At 56.5% G+C, this 8,151-nt stretch overlaps 1 long non-coding RNA gene across 1 annotated transcript; it reads right to left on the bottom strand.

Annotated features, from left to right (window-relative positions):
- Positions 1 to 143: 143 nt before the first annotated feature.
- Positions 144 to 7,435, bottom strand: LOC121075981. The gene is made up of 3 exons (XR_005823289.1): positions 7,370 to 7,435; positions 5,269 to 5,362; positions 144 to 1,556 (listed from the first exon to the last, which is right to left on the bottom strand). It is a non-coding gene; the product is annotated as an uncharacterized LOC121075981 (long non-coding RNA).
- Between the last annotated feature and the right edge of the window lie 716 nt (positions 7,436 to 8,151).

Here is an 8,151-nt window from a genome sequence, read left to right as displayed (position 1 = left end):
TCCGATTTCCATTTACGTTATCAGCCAGGCGCCGAATGTGTGGACTTTGAAGTTGAAGTATTCCGAGCCCTGCACACTTTTTTTTTTTTTTATTATTATTATACATTCTTAAGGCCTTTTTTTTTGTTGTTGTTGTTGGCGTTTAATGCTTTCAGTGGCCGAGGCTGCTGTGACCCTTGTGCAAACCTCGGGTGTCAGGCTCCTGGATCCCATGGGCATCGCAGTGGGGCACCCGGAGCTGCCCACGCCGTGCTGCGGGTGCGCTGCATCCGTCCCCAGCACGCAGCACCCAATGGGTTGTGTTACCTGCTTTTTTGTCAACGTCTGCCTTCTGTGAGCACCGTAGCAGCACTCTCATGCAAGGATGGGCTCCCACGCAGGAGGCACATGGGGTGTTTGGTCCCGGCAGCTGCTGAACCGAGCCGCTACCCTCTGGAGGTAGCCCACGCGTCGCGCCCGCACCGCTCCTCCTCCCCAGCCTGGTTTTCCGGGGCGGCCATCAGGTGAAATTACACTTTGAGTAACCGATAATTAGCAAATTACAGTGCTCAGGTCCTGGCGCTGGGGCAGAGGTTGTTAGCTTGCCTCGAAAAATATAATAAAGAAAATAACTGGGGTGGGTGGCTGCCCACGCTGCCGCCCAGACGCACCCCCTCCCTCCCCCCAGCTCCGGGCTGCTGGAGCGGGCTGAAACCTCGCTGGTCGTGGCTCTTGTGCCACCCCATGGGAACGCTGTCCCCAAGGAGACTTTTGGCCATGTGCCTTTTCCCATGCTGTGTCTCTGGTCCCTACAGGGCAGCACTGGGCATCGGTGTTGGTGTAGGGAAGCCGTGCTGCGCTGTGCCACCCCGTGCTGCGATGAACTGTGCCAAACCGCGCCGTGCCGCGCCGCACCGTGCCCACCCCGGACACCAAGAAGCCACTCTCAGGCTGGGCTCCCTAGGAGGGCAGCCACCCCCTCCGCACCTCAGGTTATGGGGTGCCCCCTTCAGTCACCCCACAACCACATCTGAGGCTCCGGGGACACAGCGGGGTGCCCGCAGCGAGCACGCGTTGCGCCTGCAGCCGTCGGGCGCCGTGCGTTGCGCACGCGGTGCCGGGCAGGGCCGAGAGCCCCGTCCCACCCCCTGCACCCCCCCGCGCGCTGCTGCGGCACCTCGTGCCATCCCTCGGCGGCGGCTCTCCGAACAGATGGCAGGAGGAGGCTCTGGGACACCATCAGCTGTTGTTATCGCTAGCTGATGACACGGAGTGTAAATTCTGTTGGCACTACTCCCTTCGTCTGTTCTGCCTCTGCATCCCACCAGTTTTAATTACTGTAATTGAGTTATAATGAATGATTGTGCATTACCATTGTCTGTAATGTGGCAGGGAGTATTCTGTTCGTTACACACTCCATCTAACAACATGCCCCTCCTCGTTGCTTTGTTTATCTGGTTGAAGGGTGTCATCACTTCAAATGGCATAGATAAAACAGTACTCAGAGTGTCTGCGTTTAGATGTTTATCGTTTTTCTGTTCTCAGGCAATGGTGCTTCACTGAATCCCGATGGAAAACTGCAGGAACAGATAAAAACTAATTTGGCTTAATCCCTCTTTTAAAAAAAAATAAATAAAGGGGAAAAAAAAATAAAGCAAGCAAACCACCACAACAAAAACCCTGCAGGGCTTTGGCCCACTGAAAAAGCCATTGGCACACCAGGATTCCCGGGGTGGGGGTGGGGGGGTCTCCCCTGGGGGGGCTTGCCCAGGGCTTGGCTTCCCTGTGCTGGCTGTGTCCAGGCACCCAGCGAGCCCATGCCCACGCCCATGCCCACCACCTCAGCGGATTTTGGGGGCTGAAGCCACGATCAGCGGGCACAGAAGCTCACACGTTCAACACCAAGCACTCGAGCAGGGACCCTTTTTATCTTTGAGGCAGAGGCCAGGACCATATTAATTTTTAAAGGCAGAGCTGCGTCCTGAGAGCGCCCATCGCGCTTCTTGGCCTCCCAGAGGGTAACAACTCGCTCGTGTGCACCTCATGTGCTTCTAGGCTGCGGCTGGCTTAGGAAAAAAGTGTTGTGTGAGCATTTTTTGTAAAAGACTTGGCCCCATCTGCACGCTGTCAGTAAATGGCTGAGCTAAACAACACGGTGTTATGAATAGTAGCATTTGGTAGTTTTAAACCTTTTTCTTTTTCTTTTCTTTTTTTTTTTTCCCAAGGTAAATTCCAGCGGGATCAACACTACACAGGAATTGCCCCGGAGGAAGCTGGCTGCTCACCAATTCGTCTTGTAAAAAAGATTCATTATTACCGTTGAGCCGAGATGAAACAATTCTCTGGAATTAACCAGTCTAATTTTGACCAGCCGATGTTTTGCTACAATGAAAGTTTGGATTGTTACACATAAAAGCCGACCCCCGGCTCCCCCCGGCGGGGTGAGATGGGCGAGATGATAACGCCGGCGGCGGGCAGGGTGCACGTGCATGCACGCACGCACCTGAAAGAGATGCAGCCAGTGCCAAAATCCGTGCCAAAAACACCGGTACAGCACCCGGTGTGGCCACCCTGGTGGGCCGGGCTCAGCCACGCTGCTCCCACGCCCCAGCACCACGGGGCTGGGGGCACGGCGGGGGGGCACCGGCACACCTGGGACGCTAACGAGGCTGATGAGGATAACCACCGCGCCCGGCTGATAATTGGTATTTAGTGTGTGCAGGTCTGATAGCTTCTGCTGAGAGGTTAATTAATGGTTCATTTAGCCATTAGAGGCACTAAACGGGAGGACACTGAAAGGCCTTGCTCACTTCGTGCTCACCTTTCCCCCTGCGCCCCCCCCAGCCTTGCTCGCACCGGGGACCAGACCCCTGCTGCGGGAGCAGGGCTGCTGAGGGTCCCCGCATCACATCCCCCGGCCCCCTGGGGGCTCAGCCCCCCCCCCCCATCTGCTCCTCGTGGGGTGGGCACAGACCCAGAGCATCCCCACGAGGCGCTTGGAGCCCCAGCCACGGCCGCTCTGATCCCCCAGCCAGCCCCCGCCGGGTCCAGGAGCTCTCATCGAGGCACCCAAGCAAATGGCCCCGCAGTTTCCCAATGCTTTATGGCGGCGCAGAGCAGCTGTGCTGTTCTCAAGGCATATTGAAGCAGTTTAATTACATTTTGACACTAAGAGCTGTTTTATTATCCCAATTTCTGTTGTGTAACTAGAACATGCAACGGATTGCAGAGGCATAATCCATTAATACTCACTTGTGAGGATTTGTGGCTTTGGACTCGTGGCCTTCTACCTTACTCGCAGATAAATATATTATCCCCCTGTGCAGCCTATCTGGGGGAGGCAGCGGGCTCCAGCCCGCTGACAGATGCGGTGTTTATGGATGCTCATTACTCCAGGCAGAGCACGGTGGGGACGCGTCCTTGGAAGGGGCTCGTGCCTCCACCTCTGGTGCCCAGCAAGGACCGAGCTGGCCGTGGGCTGCCCCACAGCGGGTGTGTGCAGTGGGTCTGGCCTCCACGGGAGGCTGCTCGTCCTTGCGAGGCTTCAGCCTCCCATCAGGGTGGGTGAGGAGATGGGTGGACATGGCTCAGGAGCACAGGGATGGAAAGCAGGTCTTGTGTTGGCTACCCAAGCTCATGAAAGGGACGGCGTCTTCCACTGATGCCGCTAAATACATACGTTAAGTTTCCGTGATGGTTTGGCTATTAAAAACCCATGAAAAGGTGCAAAACTTCCAGGCAGGGCTGAGTCCATCTTCCTCAAGGCACGGAGCAGGCGGCTCTCCACCGAGGCACTGGCAGTGGGGCTGTGAGCCCCTGCCTGGCCCTGGGGGGGCAGCGGGAGCCAGAAAGGGCAAAGCACAAAATGCAAAATCCCCGCCCGGACAGGTACACGGAGCACGCCGGCATCTCCCGGCCTGGCTCATGCCACAGTGGGAGGGCGGCTGTCCTCCGCGGTACATGAAAGAGGCAGAAAATAGCAAATCTGGGGTTTGGAGGTGCAGTCAATAACAGGGAATTATTGCCTCTGCACCTGCAGAAGGGGCAGCCGGCCCTCGCCCGGCAGCTGGGCCCTGCTCATGCTGCCAGCACCCACTGAGCTCACCCGGAGCTGGGGGGAGAGCTGCCTTTCCCAAATCTGACCTCCCCCCCCCCCCCCCCCTCAGGCTGCCAGCAGCGAGGCTCAGACTCACGGACACTCCCTGCCCGCTGCTTCTGCAGGCCTGGGGGCCCTGGGGCTCCTTCTGAGCTTCTTCCTTGGCTATCCCAGGTTTGGCTGTGCTGCCTTGGGCTGGAGGTTGCTGCTCCCCCCCCGCTCCCCGAGCACCTCGCTGCCAGCACCGAGGGGCTGCCCACACCCCTCCACCCAGCCGCAGGGAGATTTCGCATTCTCGTGATAAATAACTTGCAGGGAACAGGAGCCATCTGAACAGAAAAGCAATCATCCCACCTAATAAACCGCTCAGGAGCTCTCCTGAGCCGTAAAACCCTGCCTGCTGCTTTCTGAGGGCGGGGAGCGAATGCAAGAGCAGCCCAAGGCAGCACACGCTTCCCGCAGCAGGAACGGGGACCGCTTCATCTGTGCGGGTCTTCATCCATCCTGCTGCGCCCCTGCTGAGTCCCGGCGCAAAATTCGTGTGGGAGAGGCCCCGGTGCTGCTCCACAAGTTTACGCCATTTCTCCCTTTGCAGCTCTTCCCTGCAGCCCCCAGCGTCTCAGTAATCCCCGAAAGCAACCAGAAAATTCCTCAGCACAGGAGCACGGCTCCGCACGCTAGCGGCCGGGATTATCCCAGCCCTGCCCCGGGGACCCCGTGGGTGCCCGGGCCGGTGCAAGGACCTCTCCCTGCTTTGCCTGCTGCTCTCTGAAATAAGTTACTTTTCTCCTCCCCTTTCCCAACACTTAACCTCATGATCCTCTCTCTTTGAGCACACACAATTTTGGCACGCAGCTCTGCAGACCACCCTCAAAAGCAAATCTCTTTCATTTATGGAGAGACTCAGCTTAAAACACGAGGATTTCTACCCCCCCCTCCATCCTTTGCATTTTGTCCTGACTGTAAATTTTTAACGACAGTTTAGAAAACACGAGCAAATCATCGGTGACGTTTTTATAACCTGCCTAATACTTTAAATAAAAGGTTCCCCAGAAGTGCGTGTCGGGAGCTGGTGAGGGTGATCTGCGGGGACAAACGTGTCGAGCACCAGGGGCCCCGCGCTCATGGCCCGGCCACAGAGCCTGGAGCAGCCCAGCCCCACAGACCCCAAATCCACATTTCCAAGCCCCTACCTGTGCCGTGTGCCAGGAGCAGCCCAGCTGCAGGTCCAGGACAGGAAGGGCATCAGAAAGCCCAGGGATCTGGTACAAAACCAGCCGGTCACATCTGTCTGAAAATAAAAACATAAATAGGGATTTTCTTTTGAAGATGTTCGTGTGTTTTGTTTCTAAGCATGGTAGTTTAAAAATGAAATTTAGCCTTTGCATTTACATTTTTTTCCCCAATTTTTAAAATTAAAAACTGTACGAGATTTCAAAGGTTAATGGGAGGGTTAAATAAAGCACTGTGCTTGCTTCCTCCTAGCTGGGCACTACGCTCAGCAGCCCAGCCGTGCTGTTCAAACAGGCCAGCCTCCTGGAGAGGTGCTTTGACCTGCCCTGGTCCCGATCCCCCTGACCTGCCTCTGGTCCTGCAGGCAGGGTTTGCTTTTCCGTTTTTTTTGGTGGAAATGCACACGGTCTGCACTGAGACTCGCCCACCCCTTCCCTCCCCATGTGCCATCCCCTTCATCCTGCGTGTCACCCGCCGACGCCAGGAGCGATGCCCGTCGATCCTCCAGGTCCCTGGTGGCCACGTCCCACGTCCCCAGCACCCACAAGTGGGGGTCCCGCTGGAAACCCCGGCGTTCCCTGGGGGAGCAGCCCTGCAGCAGCCCCTCCACTTGCCACTGGGCTTTGCACTGCTCTGCGCCCTCACGTGGGGTGACATTGAGGAACACGTTGCCTCGACATTTATGATTAGTCACCAAACTCGTAATCTCATCAAAGAGATATCACAAGAGCTTGACAGGGGCTGTTTCCCATAAATCCACGCTGATTGGCATTAATTGCACTGTCCTCTTCTGATTCTCTATTAATTGAGTCCCGTATCAGCTGCTCCATTATTTTTCCCAGGATCGATGTCAGGCTGACAGGCCTGTAATTACCTGGGTCATCTTGTTTGCCCTTTTAAAATACCAGCACAACATTAGCTTTCTCCCAGCCCTCTGGAACCACCCCGGTGTTCAAAGACTTATTGAAAATCAACATTAACGGCCCAACCACTCTCCTTGACCAGATGTTTTAAAACTCCTTGGAGCAGCTTAACCAGAGCCGCTGATTTCCAAACACCCGCATTTAGCAAGTGCCCAACGTCCGTGCGAGCTGCGGTGGGTGCAGGAGTTCTTTCGTCACCAACCACCGCTCCCAGGCCTCGCTTCCCCCTCACCGCAAAGCAGGAATACATCACCACGACATCCTGCTCCAAACAGCTCTTCTCAGCCTTACTCTGCTGGCCTCCACTATTCCTTTAGTTTGGGTTCCCCGGCTCCTTCCCCAGCTCCTGGTGCTGTCTGAGAGCAGCCCTGGGCTGCTGTCCTCTAGGCAAGGACCAAGTTGCTCTCCTACACCTGCAGACACCTGCAGCGGTGACTCGTAAGAGCTTACAGCAAAGCCAGCAGTGGGACCAAAAGAGCAGCTCACAGGGAATAAAGGACAAGCCCCGTGCACAGCACGGAGAGCAGCCAGCCCCTGGATCTCTCAGGGCACCACCGACACCCTCGCAGGGACACCCGGCGCAGCAGCGAGAGCAGCGCAACAGGCAAAGGGGTTACTGCCTGTCCTCCAAGCACCCAGCCAGGGCCTGGGGAGGGGGAATTTCTCTGCCACGCTGCGATAACATTCGCCTGATAACATCCATCTGTCTTCATTAGCCGCAGGAAGCGCAGGGAAGGAGCGCCGGTGCGGCCCAACACGGGCCCTTTTCAAGGATCATTGTGCCCTTCCTGCAGGTAATAGAGATGAATGCAAATCGCCCTTAATGCCTGTAAGGCATCCCCACTGCACGCCTTACCGACTGCTTTCCACCAGAAGAGCACCCAGGGGTGAGCGTGGGCAGCCCCCAGGGCCGGCTGTTCCCCCGCAGGGTTTCATTAGCACCCACCGCACAGGATGGGTGCTGGGGCCAGAGGGTGCTGAGCTCTGTCCTGGCACTGCCGGACTCACCGCGTGCTCCTCAGCAGATGTTTGTTCATGCCACCAGGCCACGGTGACCCCATAAATCCCAGCCAGCCCAGCAAGCACAATGAACAATTGTTATTTAAGAGCACCGATGGCGTTTGAACCGTCACCCAACCTGCCTCGGCAGGAGGCCAGGGCTATGACCACATTCTCTTCCAGGGACATCACCTTCCTGCAGCCCAGTCTGGTGGTAATTATACCTAGGTACAGCTCTTCTTAATTGACTGCTAATGGCTAGCCACCTGAGGACAGCCTTATGTTAAGAAGGTTAATTGGGTTGGGCCAGGCACATGCTTTGGGGGATGCACAGCTCCGAGGGACTCACCTGGCCCATGTGTGCCTCACTGGGACTTGTTTCTCTAGGCTTCCCCAAATTCATTAAAAATAAATAAATACGTGCCCTTTGACGTGAACCTGATGAAAACGTGCTTGCTGTTTGGCAAAGGGGGAGCTCACCCGGGGTGTCTCTCTTGCTGCTGTGACGGCACCAGCACCCCCGGGGCGCAGCGCTCACCCGCAGCTCCTGATGGCTGAGTCAGGGACTGGGGCAGAGGATGCCACACCAGGTGCTCCTGGGTTTGCATGGAGCAGGGATGGCTTTTTTGGGAGAAGATTTGGAAAAGCACCAAAAAAAAAAAAAAAAAAAAAAAAAAGGCACCAGAAGCCAGGGCGTGGGAAGCCATCGCAAACAGGGGACCTCTTCCAGCTTCCCCGGGAAGGGAAGTCTGCAAGGGATGGATGGTGCCAGTAGCCCCCAACCCGAGCCTCACCCACCATGGCTTTGAAAGGGACATCACAGCTCTTGCACAATGTCCCCGGCACGGAGGTCTCTGATAGGCAATGCCCCGGCTGATGGGGTCTAAAGGTACCGAGCTGTTGGCGTAGCCGTCCCCTGTC

The sequence above is a fragment of the Cygnus olor genome, chromosome 11 (genome assembly GCF_009769625.2).
Source record: "Cygnus olor isolate bCygOlo1 chromosome 11, bCygOlo1.pri.v2, whole genome shotgun sequence".
Taxonomy (NCBI): domain Eukaryota; kingdom Metazoa; phylum Chordata; class Aves; order Anseriformes; family Anatidae; genus Cygnus; species Cygnus olor.
The sequence above is the reverse complement of the archived record's forward strand: the minus strand, read 5'-3'. Positions and strand labels throughout refer to the sequence as shown.